Raw genomic sequence first — 17,263 nt, 5'->3', positions numbered from 1 at the left:
AAATAAAATGAACAAATAAAAAAACTAGTTTACCAAAGACCAAAAATCAAAGTGTAAATTTTCAAATGATTTTCTATTCGAACTCTTAATCTAGATATCTTCTTCAAGCGCCTCCGCTTTTAAGATCTCTGTTGACGTATTAGATTACTATTTCCCCTTTGAGAAAATAAAGTTGTAATAAGTAGTCCAATATGTTATTTCATAAACCAGTGGGAAATCATGAAGACAGAATTTTAAAATCCCTTCTTATAATGGTTTTTACTTTAATTAAATGAAACCTTGTAAAAAAGTATTTGGAGATAAAATAAATGAAGAATCTTCTAGTTTGTTTCCATCTTGACATAGCTATATTAACCTCTTTTAGGGCAACTCCATTTAGAATGAATATAAATAATATGTGAAGTAACCATCCATTTTTACTGTTTTCTAACAATTCTTCCAGTATACTAGCTTCTGTCTCATAAATGACTGAATTTAACAGATCAAACCAGCATATTATCCTCTTAACAGAGAAGTAGCCTAAAATCTTCCTCCTTTAGCACATTATAAGGATGAGATATGTACAAAATAAAGGAGGTTACAATTTATACTTTGTATAAGTGATGAATTTCATTTTTATAAATCTAGTGCATTACAAGAAGCTTTTAGAAAACACTCAACAGACTGTTATCTTCTATGTACAATTGTCTTCTTTGTTTTTCTTTTAGTCCCACTACAGATTTGCAGAATGATTTTTATCAGACAGACTATGAAAGTAGCAGATGAGTTGTCTAAGAAAAATAGTTCTTCTTCAGATCCTTTCAGGGTAAATTGCTATTACAACCATACAACCAGCAATTCTGTGTGAAATCCCCTGATTCTTTACCATATATATAATATCATCAAACAAAAAGTGATATTACTGTTACTATGTTTTCTCTCCTGCTACTTCAGAGTTTTTACTGTATTTTCTGTTCCTACATTTAAGAATTTATTTGAACTTTTCCCTCCCATCATCAGATACATTTATTGTACACAGTAGCAACTTATGAATTGGTAAATGGTATATTATTTATCTGACCCAATATATATCATGACTTGCTTCCCTCCATTTCTCCATCTCTAGCCATATTGGGAATGAATGATAGTTAAATATTTCTGAAGTATAATATATAGGTAGGCAGAGGAAATAGAATCTGTAGAATGAAGGCCGGGATGAACTTTCAAGTATTATTCAAACTATACATATACAAGATGATGTCATCAGCTATCTTTCACATTTTTTTAAGAGCCAATTTTTGTTTCTCTCTTAGTAATCACTTTCCCAAGTATTTCTGGATTTTTAAAATATCTCTGCTTTGTATGTCAAGTTCGTGATTTGCTTTTTTAACTCACCAATTCTTTTAATTAACAAGTTGTAAGAATCTTCATTCGGGATGTGTGTGAGGGAGAGAGAGTGAGAGAGAAGAACACTCATTCAGGTAAGAGGTGGAACAACAACAAAACCTGCATTTCTAGGATACAGTCCAGTGTCTTTTACTAGATTTAAATATCTTTGATTTTACTAGATTTTAAATATTTTTGATTGCATAAAAGAATAAATGATAATTATAAAAATCAATGAATGAATAACAAGCCTAGAAGATCCTAAATATGATGAAAATGATTATGCGAGGAAGAAGAAATATGCAAAGAAATGAATCAAACAAAGGGGTAAGTGAGGGAAGCAGACACAGACAAAGAGGACTTGTTCAACAGAGGCCACCGTGGATGAAGTTCATAGATGGGCGACTGGATGGAGGCGATATCTGAAATGTCTAAAGTTTAGAACATAGTGTTGATTTCTACAAATTAATAAGAAAAAGCAGTAATCTTAATAGGAGAATGACCAAAGGAAATTAAGGTTAGTGAGTATATGGAGAGGTGCTCAAACTCATGAGAAATAAAACAAATGCAACAAAAGCAACAATATATCATGTTACTCCTATATATTAGGGAGAAAATGACAGAGTGGATAATTTTGAGAGCTGCCAAGGATGTGGGAACTTAGATAGTACAGATGTAGACTATGCATCCATTCTGAAGAGGAACTGGTTCTACTTAGTCTTTGTAAGTAGAAGCACATTCTGTGATTGTTATTGGTCCTAACGGAATTTTTATCCACATCTATAAGAATGCAGGTAAATGTATGTGTATGGAATTATCATTTGTGCAGAAAGTTAGGAGCAACTTGAGTGTATTTACATGGCAGAATCGAAAAGCATGAAAGACGTGTGCACGCTCTATGACACTACCTAGTGATTAGAAGTAATAGAGTAGGTGTACAGTTCATAAAGACAGTGCTGACTAAAAAGGGTAAATGACAGACTGTAATATGTATAATACCAATTACATAATTAAAAAGGTATGTATGTAAAACAACAACATAGATTTTATAAGAGAATATATGAACTACATTGAAATGATTTCCTCTAGAGACAGAGGTAAGGAAGAGGGGTAGGCTTTAGAAATAAAAGTTAAGAAAGAAAGAGAAACCAAGGGAGGGCATGAGGAAAATAAAAAATCTCACATAGATCCAATGATAATACTGTGCCAGGAAGTGAGGAGTGTAATCAACTCAACCCTTCCTGCATGATCTTCAAAAGAGAAAGAGAAAGAGAGGAAGAGAGGTCATAAATATGAGACTAATTGAAGAAAAGAGAAAGGACCCAACTACTTAGAGGAAGTTCTTACATTCAATAATCATTTGTTGCAAAATTTTCATATGCTTCATAAGGGATATAAAATATTTTGATTCAATCTCAGCTTTTATGAAAGTGGATGCAAGTGGTAACAAAAGTAAGGTCACAAAATGTTGACTATTCAAAGGCATCATAGGAGTGTGTGGGCTCACAGCACAGACAAACTGCCTGGGTCTTTGCAGTATTGTGTAAATGCTCCTGCTTTGAGGTCAGTAAGAATAAAGTTCAAAACCTTTGCTCTAACATCTCTTAGCCACAATCTCTTACCCTGAGCAAATGAAGTAACCTTTCTGGGTCTTCATTTCCATATATATATAAAATCAGAGATTTAAGACTATCTGGTTTCTTGGAAGTAATAAATAAATGATCATATTTTAGGTGTTGGGTAAATGGTAGCTATTCACAATTATAATAATTAACTTGAAGAAATTATTTGTAGATAAGGGAGTTTTGAAGAGTGTAAAGGATTCACATTTCCAGGGGGAATGTGGAAGATATTGTTAAGTCATAGATGATAGTAAACGGAATATGTGAAGAAGATGATTAAATGAAGTGATATATATGAAAGTGCTTTACAAATTCTTAGTCGTGCATATACTATCATTACTCATGATGAAAATGGCAATAATGTGCCTAAAGTCAAAACCCACAGTGAATGATGATGAAACATCAGGTTGGAGAGGGAAAATGAACAAAAATGAAGAAGGCTCTGAATAGCAGACAGAAAGGTTTGAGGTTAATTTCATAGATAATAGAGAGATAGTTTTAAAATCTCGATGGAAACTGATATGTAAATCTGTCATTTTTAAAGAGAAATAAAAGAATGGATGACCGGATTTTAAGTCTCCCACATTCATTAAGTCCCCCGGATTCATTCCCCTGATGGCTTCACTTTTATCATTCACTACTCCCCAAGGCAGCAAATCTGCTTATCACTTTATTTTTCATCTTGACTTCTTTCTATTAATTTTCATTTTCCTGAATCCAGATTTTCCTCTCTCTGTCAGTAAAACTACTATGTTATTTTTCAGTTTCAATATCCTCCTCCTCAAAAACTGGAGAAACAAGAATATAAAAACAAATTTGCTGGAGAGAAGACTGCCATCATCATTAGAACATATGTATCTCCTGGCCTGTGCTGTGGTGCAGATGCTACTTAATTGTAGAAAGAGATCTGAATCCAAGAAACACTGTGAAGAAAAAATTAAGACATGAAGAGAGAAGGCAGCAAGAAATTTGAAAAATCAAAGATAAGTTGAAGTTGTGAGCCCTGAAGACCAAAAACAATACTGCAGCTATTGACAGAATTACGGATAACTGAGGGAGAAGACAAAGGGTACTCTTAGCCAACTAATCTTGAGGTGACCTGATGATATCTGGGGAAGTAGAATTAGATAGTAAGAAAAATGATAGGCTGGGCACGGAGGCTTACACCTGTAATCCCAGCACCTTGGGAAGCCAAGACAGGAGGATCACCCGAGGTCAGGAGTTTGAGACCAGCCTGGCCAACATGGTGAAACCCTGTCTCTACAAAAATACAAAAATTAGCTCGGTGTGGTGATGCATGCCTGTAAGCTACTCAGGAGGTTGAAGCACGAGGATCACTTGAACCTGGGAAGCAGAGGTTGCAGTGAGACAAGATCGTGCCACTGTACTCCAGCCTGGGTGACAGAATGAGACTCTGCCTCAAAACAAACAAACAAAAAAATGATATAGCTGGAGATGTAAATGCCACAGTAATCATATCTGGGGTGATAAGGGAAGGTTCAGGGTGGAAAGGAGTTGTCCAAGGAAACACACACAGAGGCATGTGAAAATTAAGCTTTGGGTAGTGGACACAGTGTACCAAAACACAACCATTATATGTATGCATTTTTGTGCTTATATTCACAATCTCTTTCCTAGAAATGATTTTAATTAAAAAATAAATATAATTTTAAAAACCTAAAAATGAAAAAAAAATTAGAGAATAAGAACAAAAAAAATTAATGCGAAAATACAACCTGATTCAGGCTGAGATTAAAAAAAAAAAAAAAAAAAGCTATAATGTTATTTGCAATGTTACTAGAAATATGCTTCAAATTTGCCATTGGGCTGCTGAACAAACAGGAATGGAGCCAGAAGAAAATGCAATCGAAATCAGGAAATTTTCCCTGACCCCTTCACAGGACTTGGACTTGGGAAGCGGTTGGCTCCTTTACTCAGCCTGCAGGAAATTTTCCCTGACCCCTTCACAGGACTTGGACTTGGGAAGCTGTTGGCTCCTTTACTCAGCCTGCAGCTCTCAACCCCTTGCAGGAAGGGGAGCATACAGGTGAGTGCTCACAGGGGCCAGAAGAAATGCTTCTGGGCGCAGGCAGGAGCAGAACTCTGTGTGGCCCCTAGAGCCTCAGAAGGCATGTCACAGTGTGGTCCTTTACTTTGCTGTCCGTGGGTGGCTTAAGTGTTTAACATCTCAGTGTGACAACCCCCTGTATCCCGAGCTCTTATTGGGTGTCAGGAAGAATCAGGTCGCACAAAGAATTGAAGATGGTAAATGCAGGGGATTTTATTGCTGATGAAAATGGCTCTCAGTGGGATGGAGAGCTGAAAAGGGGATGGACCAGAAAGGTGATCTTCCTTGGGAGTTCAGCTGTCCCAGGCCAAATTGAAAAAAAAAAAAAAGTTTTTCAAATTTACAGCCATGATTGTTCCATTCCTTTTTCCCCTTGAGTTTTCTTCCATAGTTCTCTCATCTTTTTTTTTTTCTACAATCTTTCCTTTTCTGATTCTTTACAATCTGCTTTTGCTGAATTGCAGAACTGATTCTGTTTCCTCTAAGTTCACTCTTAATATCTTATTAGTTAAATAAAATGTCATTTTATTTAACTAACACCTCTTCTGCAAGGTCCTGCCATCAAGCCATCCCTCTGAAGCCATCTCTCTGAAGTCAAGCTGCTTCTCAGCAACGTCAAGCTGTTTTTTTCTTTTCTTTTCTTCTCTGCTGCTCTGCTGGCAGTGGAGCCTGGGTTTTTTATGAGTACAGGGTGGGCCAGGGTGGTTCTGGAAAAGGCAACATTCAAGCAGGAAAACAGGGATGTAAAGTTCTCAATTTGGGCTGCAGGTCCAGGCTTGAGGCTGGGGCCCTCGTGGGGAACCTACCCGTTCTACCCAGTATTTCACTGCCTCCTATCCACATCACAATCAGTAGCATATTTTAGGTGGTCCTAAAATAAATCAGTACTTCAGAGAAGAGTGATTAATAATTGAATTACAATAATTATTCCTAAATGGATTAAATTATTAATAAATTAGAGGAAAAATGTAATTGAGTATTGAGATATATGAGAAAACTGAGATTTGAGATACATTAAATAAAAAATAAAAATTATAAAAGTAGTATTTATGAAATATCATTTTATTTAACTAATAAGATATTAGGAATGAACTTAGAGAAAACAGAATCAGTTCTGCAATTCAGCAAAAGCCAGATTGTAAAGAATCAGAGAAGGAAAGAGTGTAGAAAAATAAAAAAATAAAAAAAAGATGAGAGAACTATGGAAGAAAACTCAAGGGGAAAAAGGAATGGAACAATCATGGCGCTAATTTGAAAATCTTCTTTTTTTATTTTTTCTCTTGAGACAGGGTTTCACTCTTGCTCAGGCTGAAGTACAGTGGCACAGTGATGGCTCACTGCAGCCTCAATCTCCTGGGCTCAGCCAATGCTCCCGCCACAGTCACCTGAGTAGTTGGGACCACAGATGTGTACCACCATGACTGGCTAATTTTTAAATTATTTGTAGGTAGGGAGTATCCTTATGTCGACCAGGCTGTCTTGAACTCCTGGGCTCAAGCGATCCTCCTGTCTCAGCCCTCCAAAGTGTTGAGATTACAGGTGTGAGCCACCATGCCCAGCCAAAAGACTGCTATCATCATTTTATTTTTCTGTTTAATGTCAAGAGGGATAAGGACAGGTATTGCATTGAATAGTAAGAAAATATTTTAAAAGGGGGAATCAATGGAAGATGATGGAAAAGAGAAAATGAGCAAGAAAAAGAAATTTGTATTTGTAAAGTCCAGTAGTAACTAGTCAGTTCATTTTTACTGAACTGTGAAATGGCTGATTTTCTTTCTTTTTTTTTTTTTTTTTTGAGATGGAGTCTCGCTATGTCGCCCAGGCTGGAGTGCAGTGGTGCCATCTCAGTTCACTGCCAGCTCTGCCTCCCGGGTTCAGGCCATTCTCCTGCCTCAGTCTCCTGAGTAGCTGGGACCACAGGCACCTACCACCACGCCCGGTTTTTTTTTTTTTTTTTTTGGATTTTTATAGAGATGGGGTTTCACCATGTTAGCCAGGATGGTCTCAATCTCCTGACCTCGTGATCTGCCCGCCTCGGCCTCCCAAAGTGCTGGGATTACAAACGTGAGCCACCGCACCCAGCCAATTTGCTGCTTTTCTAAAAGAAAAGGGGTGAACGAAATACAGAATAAAGCTTTTTTTTTTTTTTTTTTTTTGAATGCACAAGGTGCACTATACATTTCAGGAAGAGATTAATTACCAGAAGATTAAATTATCCACTTAAAAATGTTTCATTGTAACTTTAAAGAGGAAATACAGTTTTGCTTTTCTATAAAATTATGAACAAAACCAGATGGAAAATATAGCAATCTTAACAGTGAGAAATCATATGGTACTGCCAGAGTTTTGTTGGGGCTCAGAAAACAGCATCACAAAGTGAAGGCCTAAGAAGCTACCTCAGAAGCAAAGTCTCTCCCTGACCCTCTCCTGCCTTCCTGTTTTTTATGCTTCATTCTCTCCTTAGGCAAGCCATAGTAACTAGAATCTCTCTTTCCCAGAGCAAGTCATAGAAACTAGCAGCCCCTTTCTCCAAAGCCAGCCATAAAGCCTAAAAATATTATTTTAACCTTCCCAGACTATGATGGTTAATATTGAGGGTCAACTTAATTGGATTGAAGGATGCAAAGTATTGTTCCTGGGTGTGTCTGTGAGGCTGTTGCCAAAGGAGATTAACATTTGAGTCAGTGGACTGGAAGAGGCAGACCCACCTTCAATCTGGATGGGTACCATCTAATCAATTGCCAGCACAGCTGGGATAAAAGCAGGCAGAGGAATGTAGAAAGACTAGACTTGCTAAGTCTTCGGACCTCTATCTTTCTCTCATGCTGGATACTTCTTGTCCTCAAATATCAGACTTCTAGTTCTTCAGCTTTTGAACTCTTGTACCTGCACCAGTGATTTCCTAGGGGCTCTCATGCCTTCAGCCACAGACTGAAGGCTCACTGTTGGCTTTCCCACTTTGGAGGTTTTGGGACTCAGACTGGTTTCCTGGCTCCTCAGCTTGCAGGCAGCCTTTTGTGGGACTTCACCTTATGACGGTGTGAGTCAATTCTCCTAATAAACCCCCCTTCATGTATTTATCTATCCTATTAGTTCTGTCCCTTTAGAGAACCCTGATGAAGACACCAACATTTTTGTTTAGGAGCTGGCCATAAATAAATTGAAGATGCTCATTCCAGAGATGGTCTGCCCCATATCTTGGAGGAAGGAATGCTGCCCAGACAGGTTCTGAAGAATCAGAGCGGACAGGCTGTGCTGGATCCCCTCAGACATCTATTAGCATTAGATCATACCCTTTTTGTCCAATCATATTTCTACACACCTGTTCATACTTCATTAAGCCTAAGTGTAAATATGGATAGTTTTTCCTCAATCTTTGGGTCTTCATTCTGAAAGTTTCTATGTCACATAAAACTATCATCAGGTTCCCATCCAGGACTAAGTCCAGGGAACTCAGCCTGGTTAGTGTAGGTCCTGGGGTTCCCCTGCTGAACCATCTGGCAGCTGAGCCATAGGAGAGATGTGGGCCGATGCACCAGTATAGGAAATGGTGCCCTCGGTACTCAAGTGGAATGGGCACACTAAACTGCCGTCTCCCAGTTTAAGGACCGTGGGCTGACCAAGTTCCTCTTAGAATTGCAGACACTAATGAGCAATCTCAGGACCATTGATTTGTCCAACAATAAGATGGAGAACCTACTGCCTTTGCCGATACAGAAGTTCACTCGGCTGAAGAACCTATCCCTGAACAACATAAACTGCTCTGCCTAATGAGATTATGCAATCCTAAACAAATCTAGAGAGGCTATGCCTAAACGGCAGTCACCTGAAAAAGTTGCCATCTACCTTTGGGCGACTCTCTACCCTCAAGACCCTGAGCCTCTGTGAGAACCAACTGGGAGCACTATCACCTAACTTTGTAGCCTAGGCCATCAGATGTAGTGGACCTTTCCAGGAACCAGATTCGAAATATACCTGACATAGTAGGAGAGCTGCAGGTCATCAAACTCATCCTCAACTGGAAGAAGATATCTCAGGTCTCAATAAAGATATCTTGCTGTCCTTGCCTTAAATTTTTTTACCTAGAAGAGAATGGTCCTGAGCTCAGCATGGTTTCACAGAGCATCTGCAGTGATTCCCATATCTGTCCGCTTGCTATGGAAGGTAATCTTTTTGAAATAAAGAAACTTCAAAACTGGAAGGTTATGATAAGTACATGGAGAGGTTCATGGCCACCAAGAAGTTTCCACGAAGTTCTCACACAGGTCTATGGGAACCTTACAGGATACTGACTTGGAACCTGTTGGAGTGTGGCTGATTGAAAGGCTCCTGTTGCTGTGAAGGGGTATCTGCAATAAGAAGATGATACTCCAGGAGATTATGTTTTTACTCAATTATCTTTTTTTTTTTTCCTTTTCAGGGCTCTTCTCAACAAAGCTAAAAGAAAGGAAATCAGGAGACAGGAAAAGTTCTCCATTTGAGTCATGAGTATGACAGTGAGCCAGGTTGGTCTTCAAAATCATCATTAGTTTGGCATTAAGAAACCAGTAGCTAACTGCTATTTTTATGGTGAGGGAGTGCTGCCTGGTAACAGAATAACTCCACACCACAGCTTGAGATTTCATTTCGTTTCAATGTGTGACCTTTCATAAAGTCAGTTCCCATTTCATTTCTATGTTAACACTTCATAGTTTTATGAAATCCAAATAATTTGTGAGAAGATGGTATAGTTAATCTAAGAATTTATTATTTTATTCCAGTCCATCAGTTCAGTTGCAGTGCTTATACTTGGAATTTAGGATTTACATAAATATGGGACTGTTTGTCTTGATTAAAAGCATGTTTTGTCAGAGAAGCATCAACACAACACTAAAAATGTTCCCCAAGGCTGCAGTAGCAAATTCTTTACTATTTCAGGCGACTTATTGATAGAGGGCTCTGAGGAGCTAAAACTGTATATGCAACACTTATAAGATAAAAGCCATTTTATTTTTTTTTTTTTTTTTTTTTTTTTTTTTTTTTTTTTTTTTTTTTTTTTTTTTTTTTGAGACAGAGTCTTGCTCTGTCGCCCGGTCTGGAGTGCAGTGGCCGGATCTCAGCTCACTGCAAGCTCCGCCTCCCGGGTTCACGCCATTCTCCTGCCTCAGCCTCCGGAGTAGCTGGGACTACAGGCGCCCGCCACCTCGCCCGGCTAGTTTTTTTTTTTTTTTGCATTTAGTAGAGACGGGGTTTCACCGTGTTAGCCAGGATGGTCTCGATCTCCTGACCTCGTGATCCGCCCGTCTCGGCCTCCCAAAGTGCTGGGATTACAGGCTTGAGCCACCGCGCCCGGCCAAAAGCCATTTTAATAATCAATATTTTCTTGAAGATTTGTCAGAAATAATGTCTTCTTTCTGGTAATCTTTCCTCCTTTTTGTATTTATAACTCTACTAATCAAATTATCTATCAATAAATAATTGCCATAATATTTTAAAACAATAAAACAAAACAAAAAACTATGATCAAAAAAATTTGCTATGATTTTCTCTTGTTAACTGGTCTTTGTCATAGGGGAGTCATCTATGACCCTTACAATGGGGAGGAATGTGAACACCTCCTTCCTGCCCCTACAGTTCTATTCTGAGCTGAGAGCAGAGGGGTCAATTCTATTAGGTGAGTTATCGCTGTCTCTGGTCACCTGTATTTGAATGTTGAATTACTCTAACATTAAACGTAAGTTGTTATTTATTTCATATGGTATATAAGCACTCTAAGACACTCAATCATTTTGTTATCTGTATCCAAAACAAACATCTGGAGCCAATTCTCATGTGAAATATGATCACAAATGTGTCTGAGGCCAGTATTTGATCTATTGCTTTTTCATCTGAAACACACAGACGAACGAAATGACTATTACCTTCACAACCAATTGCTGTTTTTCAGCCTCTCAAGCTGATTACTTTGTGTGAGAATATTGAAGAAGAAAGTGAAGAATAAACGTCTGCTAAACGTACGCTCTGGGACTCAAATTTTAATGGTCATAAGAAAACTACTACAGAAATAAAAAACCAAACAAAATTTAAAGTAAAAGATTAAAATAATATAATAATATCTGAAAGAATATAGTTATTTATTAACCGTATATTATTTTCACAGAAGTGGACTGGATATTATTTAAAACACAAGAGAAAAGTCTATGATCTGAATTCTAACTTCAAGGTTTGTATTATTTTATTGTAAAGATAAGAAATAAGAAGATATCTAGGAATATAAAACAGCCGATTAAAAATGTGATCACACATATTCAAGAACAATATATTCTAGACATAGAAAGAAACAATAAATAGAAAGTAAGGATATCTGGAAGAAGAATTGATTTATGAAAAAAGACTTGAGCGAGTACCTCTCAAAGAATATCCAGGATTTCTGGAGATGAAGCAAGGAAAGTACAGTCTAGGAGCGGAGCAAGATGGCCGAATAGGAACCGCTCCAGTCTCCAACTCCCAGCACGAGCGACACAAAGACCGGTGATTTCTGCATTTTCAACTGAGGTACTGGGGTCATCTCACTAGGGAGTGCCGGACAATCCGTGCTGGTCAGCTGCTGCAGCCCGACCAGCGAGAGCTGAAGCAGGGCGAGGCATCGTCTCACCTGGGAAGCGCAAGGGGGAAGGGAATCCCTTTTTCTAGCCAGGGGAACTGAGACACACAACACCTGGAAAATTGGGTAACTCCCACCCCAATACTGCGCTTTAAGCAAACAGGCACACCAGGAGATTATATCCCACACCTGGTCGGGAGGGTCCCACACCCACGGAGCCTCCCTCATTGCTAGCACAGCAGTCTGCGATCTAACCACAAGGCAGCAGCAAGGCTGGGGGAGGGGCGCCCACCATTGCTGAGGCTTAAGTAGGTAAACAAAGCCACTGGGAAGCTCGAACTGGGTGGAGCTCACAGCAGCTCAAGGAAGCCTGCCTGTCTCTGTAGACTCCACCTCTGGGGACAGGGCACAGCTAAACAACAACAACAACAGCAACAAAAGCAGCAAAAACCTCTGCAGACGCAAACGACTCTGTCTGACAGCTTAGAAGAGAGCAGTGGATCTCCCAACATGGAGGTTGAGAACTGAGAAGGGACAGACTGCCTGCTCAAGTGGGTCCCTCACCCCTGAGTAGCCTAACTGGGAGACATCCCCCACTAGGGGCAGACTGACACCCCACACCTCACACGGTGGAGTACACCCCTGAGAGGAAGCTTACAAAGTAAGAATCAGACAGGTACACTTGCTGTTCAGCAATATTCTATCTTCTGCAGCCTCTGCTGCTGATACCCAGGTGAACAGGGTCTGGAGTGGACTTCAAGCAATCTCCAACAGACCTACAGCTGAGGGTCCTGAATGTTAGAAGGAAAACTGTCAAACAGGAAGGACACCTACACCAAAACCCCATCAGTACGTCACCATCACCAAAGACCAGAGGCAGATAAAACCACAAAGATGGGGAAAAAGCAGGGCAGAAAAGCTGGAAATTCAAAAAATAGGAGCAAATCTCCCTCTGCAAAGGAGCGCAGCTCATTGCCAGGAACGGATCAAAGCTGGATGGAGAGTGACTTTGACGAGATGAGAGAAGAGGGCTTCAGTCCATCAAACTTCTCAGAGCTAAAGGAGGAATTACGTACCAGCACAGAGAAACTAAAAATCTTGAAAAAAGAGTGGAAGAATTGATAGCTAGAATAATTAAGGCAGAGAAGGTCATAATCGAAATGACAGAGATGAAAATCATGACACGAGAAATACGTGACAAATGCACAAGCTTCAGTAACCGACTCGATCAACTGGAAGAAAGAGTATCAGCGATTGAGGATCAAATGAATGAAATGAAGCGAGAAGAGAAACCAAAAGAAAAAGGAAGAAAAAGAAACGAACAAAGCCTGCAAGAAGTACGGGATTATGTAAAAAGACCAAATCTACGTCTGATTGGGGTGCCTGAAAGTGAGGGGGAAAATGGAACCAAGTTGGAAAACACTCTTCAGGATATCATCCAGGAGAACTTCCCCAACCTAGTAGGGCAGGCCAACATTCAAATTCAGGAAATACAGAGAACACCACAAAGATACTCCTCGAGAAGATCAACTCCAAGACACATAATTGCCAGATTCACCAAAGTTGAAATGAAGGAAAGAATCTTAAGGGCAGCCAGAGAGAAAGGTCGGGTTGCCCACAAAGGGAAGCCCATCAGACTAACAGCAGATCTCTCCGCAGAAACTCTCCAAGCCAGAAGAGAGTGGGGGCCAATATTCAACATTCTTAAAGAAAAGAATTTTAAACCCAGAATTTCATATCCGGCCAAACTAAGTTTCATAAGTGAAGGAGAAATAAAATCCTTTACAGATAAGCAAATGCTTAGAGATTTTGTCACCACCAGGCCTGCCTTACAAGAGACCCTGAAGGAAGCCCTAAACATGGAAAGGAACAACCACTACCAGCCATTGCAAAAACATGCCAAAATGTAAAGACCATCGAGGCTAGGAAGAAACTGCATCAACTAATGAGCAAAATAACTGGTTAATATCATAATGGCTGCATCAAGTTCACACATAACAATTTTAACCTTAAATATAAATTGACTAAATTGTCCAATTAAAAGACACAGACTGGCAAACTGGATAAAGAGTCAAGACCCATCAGTCTGCTATATTCAGGAGACCCATCTCACATGCAGAGACATACATAGGCTCAAAATAAAGGGATGGAGGAAGATCTACCAAGCAAATGGAGAACAAAAAAAAGCAGGGGTTGCAATACTAGTCTCTGATAAAAGAGACTTTAAACCATCAAAGATCAAAAGAGACAAAGAAGGCCATGACATAATGGCAAAGGGATCAATTCAACAGGATCCTAAATATATATGCACCCAATACAGGAGCACCCAGATTCATAAAGCAAGTCCTTAGAGACTTACAAAGAGACTTAGACTCCCATACAATAATAATGGGAGACTTTAACACCCCACTGTCAACATTAGACAGATCAACGAGACAGAAAGTTAACAAGGATATCCAGGAATTGAACTCAGGTTTGCAGCAAGCAGACCTAATAGACATCTATAGAACTCTCCACCCCAAATCAACAGAGTATACATTCTTCTCAGCACCACATCACACTTATTCCAAAATTGACCACATAATTGGAAGGAAAGCACTCCTCAGCAAATGTACAAGAACAGAAATTATAACAAACTCTCAGACCACAGTGCAATCAAACTAGAACTCAGAACTAAGAAACTCAATCAAAACCGCTCAACTACATGGAAACTGAACAACCTGCTCCTGAATGACTACTGGGTACATAATGAAATGAAGGCAGAAATAAAGATGTTCTTTGAAACCAATGAGAACAAAGATACAACATACCAGAATCTCTGGGACACATTTAAAGCAGTGTGTAGAGGGAAATTTATAGCACTAAATGCCCACAAGAGAAAGCAGGAAAGATCTAAAATGGACAGTCTAACATCACAATTAAAAGAACTAGAGAAGAGCAAACACATTCAAAAGGTAGCAGAAGGCAAGAAATAACTAAGATCAGAGCAGAACTGAAGGAGATAGAGACACAAAAACCCCTCCAAAAAATCAATGAATCCAGGAGTTGGTTTTTTGAAAAGATCAACAAAATTGATAGACTGCTAGCAAGACTAATAAAGAAGAAAAGAGAGAGGAATCAAATAGATGCAATAAAAAATGATAAAGGGGATATCACCACCGACCCCACAGAAATACAAACTACCATCGGAGAATACTATAAACACCTCTACGCAAATCAACTAGAAAATCTAGAAGAAATGGATAATTTCCTGGACACTTACACTCTCCCAAGACTAAACCAGGAAGAAGTTGAATCCCTGAATAGATCAATAGCAGGTTCTGAAATTGAGGCAATAATTAATAGCGTACCAACCAAAAAAAGTCCAGGACCAGATGGATTCACAGCTGAATTCTACCAGAGGTACAAGGAGGAGCTGGTACCATTCCTTCTGAAACTATTCCAATCAATAGAAAAAGAGGGAATCCTCCCTAACTCATTTTATGAGGCCAACATCATCCTGATACCAAAGCCTGGCAGAGACACAACAAAAAAAGAGAATTTTAGACCAATATCCCTGATGAACATCGATGCAAAAATCCTCAATAAAATACTGGCAAACCAGATTCAGCAGCACATCAAAAAGCTTATCCACCATTATCAAGTGGGCTTCATCCCTGGGATGCAAGGCTGGTTCAACATTCACAAATCAATAAACGTAATCCAGCATATAAACAGAACCAAAGACAAGTATCACATGATTATCTCAATAGATGCAGAAAATGCCTCTGACAAAATTCAACAGCCCTTCATGCTAAAAACACTCAAGAATTTCAGTATTGATGGAACGTACCTCAAAATCATAAGAGCTATTTATGACAAACCCACAGCCAATATCATACTGAATGGGCAAAAACTGGAAAAATTCCCTTTGAAAACTGGCCAAGACAGGGATGCCCTCTCTCACCACTCCTATTCAACATAGTGTTGGAAGTTCTGGCTAGGGCAATCAGGCAAGAGAAAGAAATCAAGGGTATTCAGTTAGGAAAAGAAGAAGTCAAATTGTCCCTGTTTGCAGATGACATGATTGTATATTTAGAAAACCCCATTGTCTCAGACCGAAATCTCCTTAAGCTGATAAGCAATTTCAGCAAAGTCTCAGGATACAAAATTAATGTGGAAAAATCACAAGCATTCTTATACACCAGTAATAGACAAACACAGAGCCAAATCATGAATGAACTTACATTCACAATTGCTTCAAAGAGAATAAAATACCTAGGAATCCAACTTACAAGGGATGTAAAGGACCTCTTCAAGGGGAACTACAAACCACTGCTCAGTGAAATCAAAGAGGACACAAACAAATGGAAGAACATACCATGCTCATGGATAGGAAGAATCAATATCGTGAAAATGGCCATACTCCCCAAGGTTATTTATAGATTCAATGCCATCCCCATCAAGCTACCAATGAGTTTCTTCACAGAATTGGAAAAAAACTGCTTTAAAGTTCATATGGAACCAAAAAAGAGCCCGCATTGAAAAGACAATCCTAAGTCAAAAGAACAAAGCTGGAGGCATCACGCTACCTGACTTCAAAATATACTACAAGGCTACAGTAACCAAAACAGCATGGTACTGGTACCAAAACAGAGATATAGACCAATGGAACAGAACAGAGTCCTCAGAAATAATACCACACATCTACTATAGCCATCTGATCTTTGACAAACCTGAGAGAAACAAGAAATGGGGAAAGGATTCCCTATTTAATAAATGGTGCTGGGAAAATTGGCTAGCCATAAACAGAAAGCTGAAACTGGATCCTTTTCTTACTCCTTATATGAAAATTAATTCAAGATGGATTAGAGACTTAAATGTTCGAACTAAAACCATAAAAACCCTAGAAGAAAACCTAGGTAGTACCATTCAGGACATAGGCATGGGCAAGGACTTCATGTCTAAAACACCAAAAGCAACGGCAGCAAAAGCCAAAATTGACAAATGGGATCTAATTAAACTAAAGAGCTTCTGCACAGCAAAAGAAACTACCATCAGAGTGAACAGGCAACCTACAGAATGGGAGAAAATTTTTGCAATCTACTCATCTGACAAAGGGCTAATATCCAGAATCTACAAAGAACTTAAACAAATTTACAAGAAAAAAACAAACAACCCCATCAAAAAGTGGGCAAAGGATATGAACAGACATTTCTCAAAAGAAGACATTTATACAGCCAACAGACACATGAAAAAATGCTCATCATCACTGGCCATCAGAGAAATGCAAATCAAAACCACAATGAGATACCATCTCACACCAGTTAGAACGGCAATCATTAAAAAATCAGGAAACAACAGGTGCTGGAGAGGATGTGGAGAAATAGGAACACTTTTACACTGTTGGTGGGATTGTAAACTAGTTCAAGCATTGTGGAAGACAGTGTGGCGATTCCTCAAGGATCTAGAACTAGAAATACCATTTGACCCAGCCATCCCATTAGTGGGGATATACCCAAAGGATTATAAATGATGCTGCTATAAAGACACATGCACATGTATGTTTATTGCAGCACTATTCACAATAGCAAAGACTTGGAATCAACCCAAATGTCCATCTGTGACAGACTGGATTAAGAAAAT

At 39.0% G+C, this 17,263-nt stretch overlaps 1 protein-coding gene and 1 pseudogene across 1 annotated transcript in view; one reads left to right on the top strand and one right to left on the bottom strand.

Moving 5' to 3' along the window:
• Positions 1 to 17,263, bottom strand: part of LRP1B (LDL receptor related protein 1B) — a 2,016,348-nt gene that overhangs the window by 710,331 nt on the left and 1,288,754 nt on the right. The window lies entirely within an intron of this gene.
• On the top strand, positions 1,633 to 9,373 carry LOC104675120 (annotated as a pseudogene).

The sequence above is a fragment of the Rhinopithecus roxellana genome, chromosome 14 (assembly GCF_007565055.1).
Source record: "Rhinopithecus roxellana isolate Shanxi Qingling chromosome 14, ASM756505v1, whole genome shotgun sequence".
NCBI lineage: Eukaryota > Metazoa > Chordata > Mammalia > Primates > Cercopithecidae > Rhinopithecus > Rhinopithecus roxellana.
This window is presented reverse-complemented; position numbering and strand designations above follow the sequence as displayed.